General features: G+C 42.5%; 1 protein-coding gene across 50 annotated transcripts in view; it reads right to left on the bottom strand.

Annotated features, from left to right (window-relative positions):
- DOK1 (docking protein 1) overlaps nt 1–19,368 on the bottom strand; it is a 65,179-nt gene that overhangs the window by 15,439 nt on the left and 30,372 nt on the right. The window lies entirely within an intron of this gene.

Here is a 19,368-nt window from a genome sequence, read left to right as displayed (position 1 = left end):
GGAGTGTGCTGTCAGCAAGTTTGCCGATGACACTAAACTGGGAGGAGTGGCTGACATGCCGGAAGGCTGTGCTGCCATCCAGCAGGACCTCGACAGGCTGGAGAGCTGGTTGGGGAGAAACTTAATAAAATATAATGAGGGCAAGTGTAGAGTCCTGCATCTGGGCAAGATCAACCCTAGACATCAGCATAAATTGTGGACTGCCCTGCTGGAAAGCAGTGAAGGGGAGAGGGACCTGGGGGTCCTGGTGGACAGTGGGATGACTATGACCCAGCTCTGTGCCCTTGTGGCCGAGAAGGCCAATGGCATCTTGGGCTGTGGTTAGTAGGTCGAGAGAGGTTCTCCTCCCCCTCTACTCTGCCCTAGTGAGACCACATCTAGAATTTTGCATCCAGTTCTGGGTCCCTCCATTCAAGAAGGACGGGGAACTGCTTGAGAGAGTGCAGCACCAAGCCACAAGGATGATTAAGGGAGTGGAGCATCTCCCTTACAAGAAAAGGCTGAGGGAGCTGGGTCTCTTTAGCTTGGAGAAGAGGAGACTGAGGGGTGACCTTATTAATGTTTGTAAATACGTAAAGGGAGAATGTCAGGAGGATGGAGCCAGGCTCTTCTCGGTGACACCCAATGATAGGACACAGGGCAATGGGTGTAAGCTGGAACATAGGAGGTTCCACTTAGATATGAGACAAAACTTTTTTTACGGTGAGGGTGACAGAGCATTGGAACAGGCTGCCCAGGGCGTTGTGGAGTCTCCTTCTCTGGAGACTTTCAAAACCCACCTGGATGTGTTCCTGTGTGACCTGATCTAGGTGTTCCTGCTCCGGCAGGGGGTTGGACTAGATGATCTTTCAAGGTCCCTTTCAATCCCTGATATTCTGTGATTCTGTGATAACTACAGCTGCAAAAGTCTGGTCCCAAAGAGACTCTGGTTCTACAGACTTTTTTGGTATGATTAACACACAAAACCTAACTTAGCCACAAAGCTCAGCTGAAGCTAAAAGAATATAAAACTTTGAAAGGCAGAGCCTGGCAAAGGAATCAGTCATGACTGCAGTATGGTTGGTCTGTTGAGCTGCCCTGTTTAACTAGGAGCAGGTCATACAGTTCCAAGATACTTGCAAGAACCTCTCCTACTACAGCTACATGCCCTACATGTTGCAGCTATGGACTTCCCCTGCACAAGCCAAGAAACTTCTCAACCAGGTGAACACACACACAACCACGAAAGCTGTCTACACCACACAGTTATCAGCCAGGTCCAGTGTGCAAGCTGCTCCAGAAGAGGCTTTAACAACGCCCCCCAGAGCAGACGTGCACAACCCTTCATGCAAGGAGAATGCTGAAGGTACTGCACTCTCCATTTACAGCTACTTCAATCCAAGATGGTGGGTGTAGGGCCAGCTTGGGGAAGATGCCTCCACTGAGAGCAAAGTGCAGCTTTGGATTTTCAGACAAAGCAGCTAATTCTTCAGAGCTCAACTTCACTGTCATGCCTGACACAAGACCCCCACCAGAGACACTGTGGAGACACTCTCACTGCCAAACCACAGGTACTGAGAAAGACAGACTCTTTATGTTGCCTATCTACTAGGAGTCCAGAAACTTCAAGAAGCCAGTGGTAAACACAGCCTTTGAGGCCAAAGTTGCATGTAGGCAGACCCACCCAAATTTCATGGTGTCACAAGGAAGTCAGCAGCAAGTCCCACGTAGGGACCCTATGCAGACTAACACAGATTTTTTCAAGATCACAGGCTGGAAACTATAAAAACTGTTCTCTCTCCTGATCTCAGAGCACTCCCAAAGTGCACCACAGAATGTCCCCACAACCTGTGAGAACTGGCAGTGAAAAGTTACAGCTTGTCTATGTGTGAAAAGCAGCTAGGACTACCACAAATAAACTTGTCTCTAATACTCTCAAACAGGTTCCCATGTTCAAACTTATCCTGGAACAGCAACAAGGCTTGAAATTCACTTACCAACTAGTTCAGTACAGCTTTCTTGTGAAAACAAGTGCTTTCACACTAACACTACTGCTTCCTTGTGGAAACAAGCACTTTCACACTAATGCTACTGCCTCAAAAAGTAATCAAAAGAGCAGGACCAGGCAGAGGGTTTCAGTCCTATCTGTGCTTTCAATGCAGTGCCTCAACACACATTCAAGGACCCAGGTCCTTGAACGTACACATCCTGGAGAGACACCAAGGGACCCCTGCAGAGCTAAGTAATTGCATCCCTACTGCACTTCAGGAAGCACCCTGGGAGCCCTTTGTACACCAGTCCTCACTGACAGGGAGCTGTGACCAGCAAGCAGCTTCCTTGCCAGAACTTCATGTAAAAGGAAAAAACACATATGCTCACTTCCCCAGCCTGTGCCTCATGTAGTGGCTGGTGTAAGTACAGAGAAAGATGGTGTGGCAGCATGCAGAAATGTATGAAAAACAGAGATGGGGTGGGAAGGGCTTCATCAAGCAGATGGTTTGCCCTGCCACCCCTTTGAGGCCTTGCCTCCCTGCTGCACACTTCAGTGAACTCCTAAGGGAGAGGCAGTTGGCCTTGGCTCACTGGCAAAGCTGCTTTTCCTGTGTAGTAAAACTGATGCTTGGATGCCGTGTGTCATTCTATAGGGTAACAACATACTGGTTGCTGGTAGCAAGTCACAACAGCTGTCTTACAGGAGTTCCAAAGATGATCTGTGAAAAACCTGTATTTCAGTTACAACCCATGCATCCTTTTGAAGAGCATGAGCTGGAAATCTTTTATCCTGAAAGCAAGCAGAGGAGCTGGGCTTTCCTCAATTAAATTCTTCCCTTCAGAGATGTTTACTATAGGTAGACAAACCTGAGTGAGTTCACAGCTAGTTAGGTTTTACACATGTATCCATCTCAGTCTCATTCAGTATTGAATTGAATAATTTATGAAGGAAATTATAAATCTCAGACTAACAAAAATCATGAAGTTATTTTAAGAAATAATATTTAATTTAAAATAATTAAGGTGTAAATAGAGTTATGTTGTGGTTTAACCCGGCTGGGAGCTAAGCACCACACAGCTGTTCACTCACCCTCCCCCCTCCCTCTCTGGGATGGGGCAGAGAATTAGAAAGAAATGAAACTCTGTGGGTTGAGATAGAGACAGTTTATTAGGACAGAAAATGAAGGAAAATAATAATAATAATAATAATAATGACAATAGTACTACTACTAATAATGTGTACAAAATAAGTGATGCATAATACAATTGCTCACCACCCACTGACCGATGCCCAGCCTATCCCCAAGCAGCCGGCCCACTCCACCCCAGCTAGCCAGCCCATATAATTGTTCGGCATGACCCCATATGGTACGGAATACCCCTTTGGCCAGTTTGGGTCATCTGTCCTGGGTCTGTCCGCTCCCAGCTCCTGCTGCACCCCTAGCCTGCCCGCTGGCAGAGCAGTGTGAGAAACTGAAAAGTCCTTGGCTTGGTGTAAGCACTGCTCTGCAACAATTAGAACGTCAGCGTGATATCAACATTATTCTCATCCTAAATCCCAAACACAGCACCATACCAGCTACTAGAAGGAAAATTAACTCTATACTAGCCGAAACCAGGACAAATTACTAATCATTTTTCATGGGGGTGACAAATCTGAAACTGCTCAGGAAATATTATAATTTTGTACCTCAAAATTTGGTCTCAGTTGCCTTTTCTAAACAAATGTCATCCCATACATGCTTTCACTCTCCAAGATATCTAAGCATGTACTAAATCATTTGTGAGCAAAGATACACCTTGTTTTTTAGATTGGAATCCTTTGTATGCAAATAGTTTGAGAATATAGAAAGATAAATTGATTTATATTAAATGCTGAAAGTTCTAAACTACAGCCCATAAACTGCAATGTATCTATATAATGAAAATCAGTCTCCATACTTCTAAAATTCACAGAGAACTATGCGGGGAGAGTGTGGAGTTACAAAACATGCAAGAATCTCTCCATAGAGCCAGTGAACCCTACAGGCTGGTAGGCTAAGGAACAGAGAGAACTTTTGCAACAGGAGAACTTTTGTACAGGAGAAGCAGTCTTGCATCTTAGGTAGATGAATAATGTATTAAACAGCTGGAGCTCCTCTACAGTGTGAGGACCTAGGTGAAAGATTGATAAAAGGGAGGGTGGATTATGGACAACAAGCAGTGGACCTTTACTTTTGTAAGACAGGCTAATATCTACAAGTAAATTACAAGACAAGTAACGTTAAGATTACTGAAAGATGCCACAGAGACAGGCTAAATGTCATTTCAGAACATGATACATGCTAAACACCCCTTCTAGTTTTCAAAAACTAGAAATGATAATTAAAACTACTTGCAAATAGTTCGTAAAAAAACTCCAATCATGCAAGCACTGTCAAGCATAGTGCTTTTTCTTATACTTTCTTTGTAATTCTGCAGGAAAAAAAAAAAAAAAAAGTGAAAGCTCCATGATGAAGTAGACAGGACAGCTAAATACGCAGTACTGGGTATGTTTCTCATTTTAACAGAATCCCTTCTTAGGTATTTGAATACAACCTATGGCTTCTTTTTGTCACCTTAGAAAGAGAAGGGGAGAGGAGGGGAGGGAGAGAGAATGAGGGAGAAGAAAAGGCAAATGTATTCTGAGACATTCAGAGAGTGAAGGCAATTGTATAGACCCTGTCCAAGCAGGCAGAGCAGTATGCCTATAATTCTGGCAAGGATGAAATACATCGAATTTAGCAAATGTGATTTTAACAGGAAACCCCAGGAAAACCTGTTACATCACCCGAGTATATGAAAGCTAGTACAACAAAAATGGCACTCAAAGCTGTGGAAAATAACACCTTTATGACAAGGCAAGTGGAGGAGTCAAAGAAAATGTTTCCCTGGGCCAGCAAGTTCCCGCAAAGCCTTGAAGACAGACGGAGTTGCTTCATAGTTCTGGAGACCTACGGCCATGATGGGCTGTTACCCTATGCTGCTCAGAAAAATTTTTATTCAACCCTATTCTAATCTATTACTCCTGCCTTCAGCCCATGGAACTACCATGACCTATGCAATAATTTCTGCACTAGCTTTTTATATATGACGGATCTTTTCTTTTTACCTGTCACAGACACTGAAGTTACTCACCTTTCTTCTCTTTAAACTTCACTTTTTGTACTGTCCTCATTCCATCATAGCCTTGAGATCTCTGCCTCATATTCTTCCATTCTCCTAACTCACCGTTGCTCACAACAGCCATGTGTTTTAAGAATGTATGCTTGAAAAGCACCTTCTCACCCAAAAAGCTCATTCATTGCTAGTGCAAAAGTCACTTACATATTATTTACCATATTATCAGGTTCTATTTTAAGGTACATATGTTGCTTTCCCAGCTACAGCTGGTAGGAGTAAATTGGGCTGGATCTGACAGTGGTGAGGCTGCCACATCTCCATGCCTCCAGGCCCAAACAGTTGTGGGGCTGAGCATGTTCCCAGCAGGCAAATACATGCAGAGCATGTGTACAGAACATGTATATATACATATACACAGCTGGCCACACAAATCACAGACATCCAGAGTGTTCACACCAACACAGACTGCACCAATGTCTCATCTGGCTCCCTGCTCTTGCTGAGCAGTATGGAAGTCCGCTGGCAGAAATATATAAATATATGCACACACAGATATATCTATCTCCACATTTCCAGTGTAGATGCCTCCAGCAGCTGGGCTCAATGTGGCATCTGGGCATCTGAGCCCCCAAGGCAGCAGCCTTGCTCCAGTGGCTGCACAGATCATTGTGTACACACACGCATTATGTGCACGCCCATGTACACATGCACGCAGCTGACCAGTGCTCCCCTTGTCCCTACAACAACCAGCTCCTTCTGCAGTCTTGCCCATTGAGATCCACACACCCCTTGCTCCCAGGCCATTTCCCCTGTTCACTGGCTTATCGAGCTTGCTCTTTGCTAACCATCATATGCTCACTTGCACACCGGCACACACTTCAGTTGCTGCCCCCTGGACACAGAAGCCTCCAAGCCATGGTCTGGCTCCAGCTGCTGGTACTTAGCCCTCCATGCACACATGTGCACACAGCGTAGAGCCCTCACCCAGGAGAGAGTTAGGATCCAGAATAATTTATGACATTAAGCTATGGGCTGAGTGTATCATTTTCAACCATTATCATGATTCTTAAGAACCCAGGATTAATCATAGAATCACTGAACGGTTTAGTTTGGAAGGGACCTCAAAGCCCACCCAGTTCCAAACCCTCTGACATGGGCAGGGACACCTCCTACCAGACCAGGTTGCTCAAAGCCCCATCCCATCCCATTATTTTGGGAGAGCTTGGTCAGACTAAGGCCCTGTATGCGCAGTATGCTATTTCTGGCAGTGGTCAGGAAGAGATGTTGATAGCAGGAATGTAAGAACTGAGCACATACAGATGATAATTTCACTGAATCATCTTTCCAGTAATCTTCAGTTTATGAACTCTTTCTAGGACAAAGGTTTTATCTCCATCTTTCCATTTAATAGGCACTGAAGGTGTCTCATATCATGAGTTAATTGGATTAGATTTGGAACTAATTCATGGTTTTGGCCTCTACGCCATCCATCCCCTGCCTATGAATTCCAGAATTTAAGTATGCCCTGTATAAGAAATTATTTCTTTTTGCTTGTTTTAAACTTTGGTCAGATCATTTTACTCAATGTCTTCTACCTCTTTTTAAATATAAATATGAATAAACTTTTATTTGCTTTCTCAATGCCATTCATAATCTTACATGCTTCTATCATGTATGCCCTCAGATGTTTCTTTCAGAAGCTGAGGAATCAGTCTATTTAATCGGTTCTTATGCAGAAACTGTGACGCGTATTTCATAACCCTTGGTTTTCCCCAACTTTTTCCAGTCTCACTTTACCTCTTGAAAGATGCAAGGACCAGAAAGGCATGAATTCTCTAAAAGCAGCTTTACAGTGGACTTATGTAATGCAGAATTGTTTTCTGCAATGCTGATCACTTGTATTCTCCTGTCTACAATCTCCTTTTTGTTCCATGTTTGAACAATGTTCAGTGTCATTAAGCCCTGCTAGATGACTGTAGCATTGGTGATGTGATACAAATAAATAATATAAATATAAATAATAAGAATACACTATTATTAATAATAATAATCCAAGTTCAGAGACTCCAGCCAAGTATTCCCTGAAAGAAAAAGAAAGAAACAAACAGACAAAAAACATTCTAATGGTTATATAAATTTCTGGCTTCAGCTTCCAGTCATTGGATTTGTTCTTCTGATAAAAATTCTTTTGCAGTAGGATACAGAGACGATGCACTTCTGTACTTCTAATTTCGAAGTTCCTTATCTAGATAATCAAGGATAGCACTGCCTCTCTTAACGATTGTGTCAGTCTGAGATGTTCAATAATTTTCATACTGATCCCAAATTCTCTTTTGGCTTCCCACAGATATGCTACAACCGCAAATAGGATTTACATATTTCTATTCCAGCTGATCTGTATTTATCATTACGTACTGCTGTGGTCATTGTATTATCTATAATCTCCATCCACAATGACAATGAACATCTATACAAATGAATGATAAAGACATGGGAGGTAACAGATTCTTGTAGCATCTGATAAGAAATACAGCTGATGAGGTATCAGAATGTAATAGACATTTGAGACATTTATTCATTGAAGACATATGTATTTTAGTTTATTTTATAATTTTAAGATCTTTATTTAATAGGCATATTTAGTTTATAAATTCTAGTTTTCTGAAAGGATCATCACTGATGGTCCAGCAGGGCTAGGTCCTTTGTGGTCCATTTTGGCCAGCAGGGCTAGGGAAGAGATTGTCCCCCTTACTCAGCTCTGGTGAGGCCGCACCTCGAGTACTGTGTTCAGTTTTGGGCCCCTCGCTACAAGAAGGGCATGGAGGTGCTCGAGCGAGTCCAGAGAAGGGCAACGAAGCTGGTGAGGGGTCTGGAGAACAAGTCTTGCGAGGAGCGGCTGAGGGAGCTGGGGTTGTTCAGTCTGGAAAAGAGGAGGCTCAGGGGCGACCTTATCGCACTCTACAGGTACCTTAAAAAAGGCTGTAGCGAGGTGGGGGTTGGTCTATTCTCCCATGTGCCTGGTGACAGGACGAGAGGGAATGGGCTAAAGTTGCGCCAGAGGAGGTTTAGGTTGGATATTAGGAAGAACTTCTTTACTGAAAGAGTTGTTAGGCATTGGAATAGGCTGCCCAGGGAAGTGGTTGAGTCACCATCCCTGGAGGTCTTTAAAAGACGTTTAGATGTAGAGCTTAGCGATATGGTTTAGTGGAGGACTTGTTAGTGTTAGCTCAGAGGTTGGACTAGGTGATCTTGGAGGTCTCTTCCAACCTAGATGATTCTGTGATTCTGTGGTTCTGTGATTTTAGCTTGAGATCTCCCACGTATTCTTAGACTAAAATACCTTCTGAAAATTTATATTTTCCTTTACACGTTCATTTCCTAGTGGATGAAAGAAAAAGGGAACAGACAAAAAGCAGCTACTTGGACGCAGAAACGACTGTCAGTCCTTTCCCCTTCAGCCTTATAGGTCTACCTACATGGGTCTACATGGTCATATGTTTGCCTGTGCATGCCCATGTGTGCACAAGCGTGCCTGTACCTGCCAATGCGTGCCTATGACCATGTGTGCATGTCCAGGAGTGCCTTGAGCACGTGTGTGTTGCCTGCTGTGAGCAGTGGCATATGTGCCGGTGGGCGTGTGCGGCACGGTTCTGGCCTGTGGGAGGAGAACTCTGGCCCAGCATGGCTGCTCTGCTGAAGCCTACCTGAGCAGTGAGGGCCGGACAGCTCTGCCCGACTGGACTGTTGTGCAGGTAACCTCAGCACCAGCTCTGCTGTGCTGGGCTCTGCTGTGCTGTGCTGTGCTAGGCTCTCCTCTTGCCCCAGGCCCAGCATCACTGCCCACGGAGGCCCCTCACAAGCCTAGGCTGGATGCTGCCCTGGGCATGTCCCGCAGTGCATGGCCCAGCCAGGCCCAGTGTCGTTCGATGGGCATGTCCCCCAGGGTAGGGTCCCCACAGTGGGGGAAGCTCCCTCCTGGCCCTCCTCACAGTGTTTCTGGAGGATGAACAGCCCAGGCACTGTTTCATTTAATGCAATGTACCCATTTTCTGTGAACCCTGCCATGTTAGATGCATGCCCTTGTTCTGTGGCCCCCACCATGGGCAGACCACAGAGGATCTACCATTACACCAGCACTGCAGCCTTACAGACGCAGCTTGCAGTGGTGGATGTTGCCCAGTTTAGAGACCTGCAAATCTCTTTAGAGAGAACAACTGCCACAGCCTTTTCAGCACTTCCCTGTTTGCAATGTGGGACATGCAGTTAACGTGCAGATTTTATAGTGTCTGTCCTGTGGACCAGAGGACAAGTGCAGCTGGCAGCTGGGGGTTGTATTCCCTCATTCTGAGTATCCAGTCACAGGACTTGTGAATGGGGTAGCATTGCTTTCTAAAGCTGTCCGCAAAATAGTACAGGAAATATAAACCTATGAGAAAAAAGTTATGGTGAGACTGCAGATTGAGAGACTCTGAGGTCACATCCAGCATACAAGGGGGTTGTGTTATAGCATGTGGTCTAAACACACAGCGCTGCCTTCGTAAGCAGTAGGCATACATTAATATTGTAGGGATTTTATTCTTGATATTTAACACATGAATAGTGCTTTTTGCCACTTATATTCAGTAAAAAAATCCTAAAAAAATCCTAAGCTATATGTTATTGATAGTCATAGTGAAAAATACATACACTAATGCATATTGAATACATATTGAATACTACTTATACTTATGAGCTTTGGTTTATCATTTGAGCTTAGAGTATTCTGTACTCCCAACTGTCATATATGACAAATTCCATTCAATAGTAATAAGGAAGTATGAGTTCCATTAGAAATATGTGAGATGCCATCTGAAATGTTTTATATAATGTGAATGAAATATGAACAGAAATGAAATATATATGCACAGAAATGTTCAAAATGGAGCGGCTGCAGAAAAGGGTTACTAGGATAAGCAGGGGAAATACAGAAACTATTTTATGAGCTATAACTAGAAAAGTTGAGCAGGGATATGTTTTTTGTCTATAAATATGTAAATTGTGCAAAAAGTGAGACAGGAGAAAAGAAAGAGAAAGATAATGCTGGCACAAGAACAATAGGGTAAAATGACCAGACACCACACATTTAGGATGGAAATTACTGGAAAGCTTCTCGTCACTCAAGCACTCAGGGTTAGGAAAAGTCTGTCTGTCAATAGTAACAGTGGGACAGGAAGCCCTACACTACTACGAGCTTGACCTTGGTTCCAGGGAAAGTTATGCAGCAGATCATCTTGGGTGAGATCACACGGCACTTGCGTGGCATCCAGGGGATCAGGCCGAGCGAGCACAGGTTCACGAAAGGCAGGTCGTGCTAGTCCAACCTCATCTCCTTCTATGACCGTGTGACCAGACTCGTAGATGAGGGAAGGGCTCTTGATGTAGTCTATTTAGACTTCAGCAAAGCCTTTGACACGGTCTCCCACAGTATTCTCCTGGGGAAACTGGCTGATTGTGGCCTGTACAGGTGTACTCTTCTCTGGGTAAAGAACTGGCTTGAGGGCCATGTCCAGTGGGTTGTGGTTAATGGAGTTAAGTCCAGCCGGCATCCCATTACAAGTGGTGTCCCCCAGGGGTCAGTACTGGGGCCTATCTTGTTTAATATCTTTGTTGACAACCTAGATGAGGGGATAGAGTGTACCCTCAGCAAGTTTGCAGATGACACCAAGTTGGGAGGTGGTGTCGATCTGCCGGAGGGTAGAGTGGCCCTTCAGAGGGATCTGGATAGACTGGACTGATGGACTGAGGTGAATGGGATGAGGTTCAGCAAGGCCAAGTGCTGGGTCCTGCACTTTGGCCACAATAACCCCATGCAACCCCATAGGCTTGGGGCAGAGTGGCTGGAAGACTGTGAAGAGGAAAAGGATCTGGGAAGGTTGATCAATGCTTGGCTGAACATGAGCTGGCTGTGTGCCCAGGTGGCCAAGAAGGCCAATGGCATTCTGGCCTGTATTAGAAATAGAGTAGCCAGCAGGAGCAGGGAGGTGATCATCCCCCTGTACTCAGCTCTGGTGAGACCGCACCTCGAGTACTGTGTTCAGTTCCAGGCCTCCCACTACAAGAAAGACATCAAGGCCAAGCAGTGTGTCCGGTGAAGGGTCTGGAACACAAGTCCTGTGAGGAGCGGCTGAGGGAACTGGTGTTGTTTAGTCTGGAGAAGAGGAGGCTCATGGGAGGCCTCTTTGCACTCTACAACTTCCTGAAGGGAGGTTGTGATGAGGAGGGGGTCAGTTTCTTCTCTCAGGTAACTAATGATAGAACTTGAGGAAATGGCCACAAGTTGTGCCAGGGGAGATTTAGATTAGATATCAGGAAAAAGTTTTTCTCTCAAAGAGTGGTCAGCCACTGGAACAGCCTGCCCAGGGAGGTGGTGGAGTCACCGTCCCTGGTGGTATTCAGGAAGCGCCTGGACGAGGTGCTACAAGATATGATTTAATAGCTTAATGGGTAGTATTGGTGATAGGAGGACAGTTGGACTAGATGATCTTGTAGGTCCTTTCCAACCTTGTGTTTCTATGATTCTATGATACTTTGAGTTTTGATGAGTTAATAATAGAACTGCATGACCTACTAACTGTGGTAATAAGGAACGATTCACTGAGGAATCCTATATTGCTAATACAGTGTGAGGTTGGTGTCTTATATCCTATCATGAAACTGCTTCTAGAATAACCAGAAGTCGTATCACTGGAGATATATTGCAGCTGGCCATTAGTGCAGAGTGCAACCTTCAAAAGAGTGTCAAGTGCTTTGGAGGTAGGAAGGAGTACAGAAACACAGCCCCCTGCTATATGATTCTGTCCTGGAGCTGACAGAAACCCTGGTATGTTTACTTTGTTTCTTGCACTGATTTTTATGTGGTAGCGGAAAGGGTTTTGAAGAAGGAGAAATTGGAGCAGGAGACTGGCTGCTCTCCACGGCATAGTCCCCTGCAAACTGCAGACTTCCTTTGTAAATCTAGCATGAGTTTTTCTGTGTGAAGCAGCATTAACTCATGCTAGGCCATCTGCATTACTGTGCGGCTGTTGGGCAGCTGACAGCGGAAGGGAGGCCATAGCACTTGGGAACTGGTCTGCAACACAGGCCCGGGAGCAAACTGCTCCTGCAGATGCCAACCTGGGAAGCTGTGAGGGCGTCTTCTGACTCTCCTCTACCAGCTGCTGCCTCTGCACAGGGGAGGCTTGAGAGAAGCCGCCATCTGCAGTTTTCCAGCCCTACTTCCCAAAACCCTTCCGGCAGCAGATTTGGTCTAATTCATCATCCCACTGCTCGCAGTCCACCAGAATTTGGTGTTGATGCAGAAAGAGAAGACTATGTTTTTAGGACTGTCATTCATAATAGCAGTGTCACATGTGGTTGCTCAGGTGCAGGCCCTCTTCAGTCACGGCTGGGAAGATCCTGCATGGACTAAAGCAGAACCCATGCCACAGTGTTAGATTTCGGGGTCTCGCCCAGACCAAGGAATTACTTTTCCTGGCCAGCTGGAAGTACAAAAAGAACAGTGTTACCTTAAATCCTACCCTCTTTGTCATGTCAGTGCTCTGATCTGGGTTACAATGCAGCAGCTGCTTCCACTGAGGGAACACAAACCAGCATTTGCTCCTGGTGCCATGTAACTGAGTTGCTGCTCTAAAAAACAGGAAGAGATCACTCCTCTGTTGAAGCTGCTGTGGTTATTGCCACTCATCCTTTCATACACCACATTAATGACTAGGAAAGACATCTAGAATGTGGGAGGTATGCATTCAAGGATGAAGAGTTCACGGAAGATAACCCACCTCTCAGGAAAGTGCCCTAACCATTCGGTTAGAGGGTATTTGAAGGTGTGATGTAAGGGAAATAACTGTTCCCTCATGTTCAATCCTGCTTCATTGTGTTGATAAGGATTCAAGATGCCTTGTGGCAGCGAGTAGGAGAAAGGAAGAAATAAAAATGAGCCTGTCTGTAAGACATTACCATGGAGCATAATTTCAGTCTGCTCTGATACGGGCATGTACCTCACAGTGATTTCATATACACTTACTAAAACACCCTCAGTGATGTTTGCCTGTCTACAGTTATGTTCTGAGGCTTATGAATTATTCAGGTTTAATCCATTTAATGTGTATGTTGACTTCATATCATTCTAGTTTCTTAATCAATTTGCCAGGCAAGATAAAGCATCTGCCTTATGAAGTTTTATTAATCGTACATATAATCTCATCAAAAAGATATTACAATACCTAAAAAGTTTTAATTCTGAGAGTTTAAGCACATCACTCAAGCAGAAGTCCCTTATGGTAACACAGTGTTCCTCAGAGCATTCTTGATGGGTTTTATGAGTCGGCTGGTTGTTCTATAGGAGCAATTGGGCATATGCATTATACATCAGCTTGTCCTTATCTGTCAAGACAGTGGTTGATAAGCATCCACAATCATTTGCTGCATTATTTGTAGCGATTCAGAATTAGACAATGGCTTTTTTTCTAAACTCCTATAACATCATAATTCCTTTCTGTTTAAGAAAAAAATAAATCTGCAAGGGTGATAATGACTGATTTTAATGTTATGATAAAGTACCTATTCTTTCTAAGAGTTGGTGATTTTATCTCAATAAAAACACAACCCCAAAGCCTTGTATTGGCTATTAGCATTGATGTACAGAAAAACATGCAATGTCTGTTGTTATATAGGATCCTGAATAATTTCAGTAGCTTGATTATATGCTAACTTTGTTAGTTTGATTTTATTCTTCTGTTCATCCTGACTTTTTTAAATAAATGTCTTCCCATCTGGGCTTGGTAGATAAAAAGGTACACCAGAGGCTGTCCACACTTCTTAGAGATTTCAATGTTTGTGTCTTCTATAAATTCTATGCGGTAAATCTTTATGTATCTTCTGATCTCTACTTAATTAGAACTCAAGTGGAAAATTTTTGACTGAATAATCCTCATTTATATATATTATCTGCAATTTCTCCATTTACTGTCTCTTAATCTATTTATTGAGGAGTTACATTGCTTTTTATAGTGATATGGTGACTAAAAGCAAGTGTGTTTAAATTAAATGCCTCTTAGAGATCAAATTATACTCTGTTGAAACCCCTGTGCCTGTGTATAATCCCACTAAAATCCACTGATCAATGAGATCTATTTTCCATACTTACGCTAATATTTTTAGGTTTGCTATTGACTATGCATCATATCACTGTTTCTATTAATTTGCCTGGTACATACATTATGACAAATGGGCTATTGCTATCTGAATCATGTTGCATGCTCTTTGTTTAAACAAGAATGATATGGTTACTGTGGAGCTTGCACAGCTCTGAGATGAGTTAAAGGTTCAGAATGGTTCAAAGAGCTCCAGGGCACAAAGATCCTCTTCCTAAAGCGTAAAACATGCAGTCCTAGCAGCTGAACTTAATATCCACTCTAGTCACAAATGGAAAACAGAATAATTAGTCATCAGTGCTTTCTTCTAAATGCAGATCAAAATATTTATTGAACACCATTTCTGCTTGGTTAAAGAAAAAAATATCCATATAAATTAATAGCAGGTTTATACGACTTCTGGGCTGTCTTTTGTTCTCGATGTGTTTAAAGAGTAGCTTTTATGCTTTAATAGTTTAAAGAATAAGTTTTTATTGTCCTTAAGCCTGTTAACTGATACTGTTTGTTGGTGCCTTTTGTTCACCATTTTAAAAGCTTTTCCTCACCAATAGTTTGTATTCCTTATTATTGCATCTTGAGGTTTTCTTAGTTTATTTGTGTACTTCTCTGTAAATAGGCCACTGTCAAAGTAGGTCTGTGGGGCTTAGCTACCCAATAAGGTATTCTTAAGTTAAACTCATTATTCACATTTATTGGTTTTGTGTTTTGTGTTTTTCTTCCTTTTTTTTTTTCTTTTCTCTCCCACTTAAATTGAGGTTGAATCCAAGCTTTGCTGACTTATTTATTAGAAAGAAAATGGAAACTGTCCTCAGTATTTGTCTTCCTGCATTGAGCAAAATGTACATTACCATTAGCAACTAGCTTTGACAGCTAATAAGTTCTGTTTTATTGAGCAGTAAGTTAATGTTATATGAGATGCTAGAACAGTTTTCACTCATGCACACTGAATTATGGTGTAATCCCTTAGGCTAGGCTCTCTGTCAGTTCACTTGCTACTTAAATGAAGATGTGATTTTACCATAGCAACCAATTAGACTATTATACAGAATTCTTTGGTTAGACAACCTTTTCTTTATCAGCTGAAGGAATTTCATTTCCACATAACAGTGGTCTGTCAATTACTCTCTGCTTAGCAATATTCATATGATTTATGTGCAGCTCTCTGCACAATATTTGACATACAGATTAAACTGCCCACCTCTCTTACAGCCTACATCAGTTACCCTTAGTCTAAGAACATAGCTGATGAGGGATCCGTTTTACTAAAGCACCTTAAAACAGGCACAGTTCTATGAAGTGTCAAGAGTGAAGACTTCATTCAAATTCAGAAAAAGAGTATTTTTCAGTATCAAAGCTCAGTTTTCCATCTGAAACCAAGACAAACCAGAGCCAACTTTTCTAGACTTCTGACTGTAGGATAGATTTTGTTTCTTTTGTTTGAGAAAGCATTAGGTGCTTGCAGAGATGAGTAGTACAAAGCCTCATCATGCAAAAAAAAAGATACAGACAATTCTTGTTTTCCAGATTCAGTGAAGTAATTTAGTAAACTTTACTGTATATTGTACAGCTTCAAAAGAGACACTGATTAAAGTGTTATCTGTTTTTCACTTTCCAATGAAATTGTATCAGGTTACTAGTCAAAACAAAGCAAGATACACACACATGTACATGATATTTATAAAATATTTTCACCAGTTCTGAACTGTTAGCCTCAGTTTTGAAATTCAATCTGTGATCACTCTGTTTTGACATCATTGACAGACATCCTAGAAATACATTTTTTTGTTGTTGCTGATGGGTTTTTGTGTTCATTTTTGTTTTCCTGATGATACTTAGATGGAAATGCATTTCTTGTTCTTTTCAAGGCCAAGTGAAGAGCAGATTCTGGGCAGCATCTCTGTTCACAATGGAGGAAAGAAAAGAATTTTTAGTAGGAAAATGCTGGCTTTAGTGCTTAAGATGTATGTATTGAAGGGAAGGTAGTGGGGGGATGACACACAGAAGTCACATTCAAGGTCTGTGGAAAAGCATAGGTGAATACTTTGCCTCCAAACCTTTGAGCCAAACTATGAGGTGTTCACGCTGGACTCAGGGCCGAATGGTTTCTCTGCCTCATACTCTGTGAGGCATGGGAAAGACAAGACCTCTTTTACAGCACGATCCTTCTCTTTCTTGCTTCTGCTTATCATTTCTCAAAAATAGTCAAATTTTCTTAAATATTATGGGGAAGTCTCTCAAAACAGCACCAGCTGAGCCTTATGCATGCAAAAGTGCAGTTGTGCTTCCAGATGAAAGGGTGGATATTTGAAAGAAAGCATACAAAAAGAGATCAATGTGCTTTGTTCTTGTACCAGGTGATCTGTGGTCTCTCAGGGCACTGAAACAAGCACCACCTCTCTTCCCACACACACGGGATCCAAGAAATCAGGAGCCTCCTGCTTTGCTTTGCTTCCTTGTGCAAGCTGTTGTCTGCAATGCTGACAGCTCCATCAAGCTGTGCTGACAAATCTCTGCATCGTTTGGCACAGCTCTGTGACGCACATGAGGCACATCCACCTCCATACATAGTATCCCCAGTGTCTCTAGCCAGTTCTGGGAATCAAAGCTGGTGCTTGGCTGGAAAATACTTTCTGTTGGAGTTTCTGACATTCCAGATTTTTACAGTTTGCTGTACTCCATGTGCTTGAACAATATGAGATACTGCAGGCAACCTTAGTGCTATATTTATTGAGGCTTTTGTTAATGCAGAGAGCTAACTTTGTGTGTTAGAAACTCCAAAGAAAGGTTGGCTCTGCATGGTTCACAATGTAAAACCGATGTATATGCATTATTTTATTTCTGCATCGTGATGGCCTTTTTTGGATATGACAGCTACTTGTCTCATCAAGGAGTGGGGGCTGTGCTCTAATCAGGATATTGGGTATGATCACTTGGCCACTGCAGAAGCAGGAGTACTATAGTTCAGAGTCTTTTTATCCACCAGCTGTTGGAAATCACTGCTGTGCTGGAGATTGTTGCCACACACCTGAGTCATACTGGAGGATTATATCACATAGCTCATCCACGGGCTAGGCGTGGCTGTGCTAGCAACATTAACTGCTCTAGTTATAGCTGCACAAGTATATTTGCTATGCATCTTTTTTGGTTGATCCATTTTGTTTTCCGACCTTATGCATTTTCCCTTATATTCGCATGGGTTTATCCTAAAGTATGGACAAATACTTTGGTGAAAGCTATCGAAGTCTAATTCACTACTGTTTGCTATGTCTCACATTGCTTTCAAGTGAATGGGAAAAGGAGAGTCTCACTCATTGATATTTGTTAATTTTTCCAGCTCAGATGCAGAAGGGTAACTGGACGTCTACTACCTATGTTCAGAAGCCATGAATTCCAGAAAATTACTCTCAGAAACACGGAGAACATTTCCTGCTACTAAAGCACACTGCCGGCAACCAGCACGGATTCTCATTGTGGATGTCACATCAGCTTCCTGGGCCAACACTTGTTCTGTACTCTCTGAAGCTCTGGAAAACACACTCTGTTTGGCATGCAGATTGACAGGTCCCTGCCGTGTTCCCCTTCTTAGCCTCTATGTGGTGCAGAACCAGCAGGAATGTTTGCTTCCTTTTGTGGTAGGTGTGAAATTATGTCTCTTGGGATGTAGCAAACATGAATGCAATATGTTGTTGCAGTTCAGTAAAGAAAGTTATGATTTACTACAAATTTATATTTAAAAAAATAATCATTCTCAAAGAGCAAAGCCTGTTAGACTTCATGGAAGAAGTGAGTTTTATGAGAGAATGGTGTTTAAAAGGAGAAGGTTCATGTTTTTGATCTGTGAAGTTGCTCATGCGCATAAATTAGGTTTTGTACTGTTCCTTTCTGTACCATCTGTTGCACTCTCCCACATGCTACTTCCTGCACTGCCTGTGCTGCTTCAAACTTACCAATCACAACTCTACAACTGCAATAATTTGGATGGTGAAATTGCCTGTATACCAGTTGATTACACAAATATTACCACTTTGGGAGGTGTTCCGGATCTTTAAGGGGAAAGGATCAGAATTCAAAGTATTTTTGCCAAATTTGAGAAATATCCTGAAATATCCTGATCTAAGTCAATAAGAACAAGTACTTCATTCATATAGGGCTATGCAGCAGAATAAACACAGACGGAGAATTAGTAGCAGCTTTACAATAAAAGTTTGGGTTTGGAAAGCATCATAAAGTTCATGGGAATCTATGAAGTCATCCTACTGCGGTCATACTGAGCACTCTCATTTATGTAAGGTAGTATGAACACCCAGTATGAACCCTTCCACTTTATTCAGCCATGGTAAAAACATTCTGAAATATTTTGTCAAGTTTTCACATCTCAAGAGAGGCAGAGGCCAACTGGAAAAAATCAAAGGCCAACACTAACAATGAATTTAGAAAATGGGATCTGCAAGGAGACTGTATTAAATGGCATTGTTCATTTTGCCGAATGGGTTATAGAGAACATGACAGGATAACTAAGATGACACCAGAAGAACATTTACTGGGGAGATTGTGAAATCACTTTGATTAGGGTCTTTAAGAACAGGCACTTCTTAGGATGAATTTAGATATAATCCATTCTGGCATGGAAATATGGGATGGACTAGGCATTCTGTATCACAACTTGTTCCAGGCCTGTTTTCTGTGATTTTGCATTTTGTCCAAGTTAATTTGTAAGTGTTTAGGGCCAAACACCTGCTTTTTTATTTACTAGGAAAGTCCTGATACTGTTCCAACCTGTGCTGGCTGAAAACAAACTCAGATCTCATTCAGTAATCATGGATTACTAGAGTACGACTGACACAATCCCCCTGCTTGCCCTCATTATGAATCATATGAATCTTCTGCTGCTTATGATAGATTGTCTTTTTATGTAAAAAACAACTCCTCATTCTGATAATCATAGTTTTGTTTGTTTGTTTGTTTTGTTTTGTTTTTAAGACAGAGGAACCCTGCCTATTATATATTATATTTCAATAAAATAGCCATACTCCATTGAAGCATTTTCTCCAGAAAGACATGAAGTTTT

This window comes from Anser anser, assembly GCF_964211835.1.
Source record: "Anser anser genome assembly, chromosome: 4".
Taxonomy (NCBI): domain Eukaryota; kingdom Metazoa; phylum Chordata; class Aves; order Anseriformes; family Anatidae; genus Anser; species Anser anser.
The sequence above is the reverse complement of the archived record's forward strand: the minus strand, read 5'-3'. Positions and strand labels throughout refer to the sequence as shown.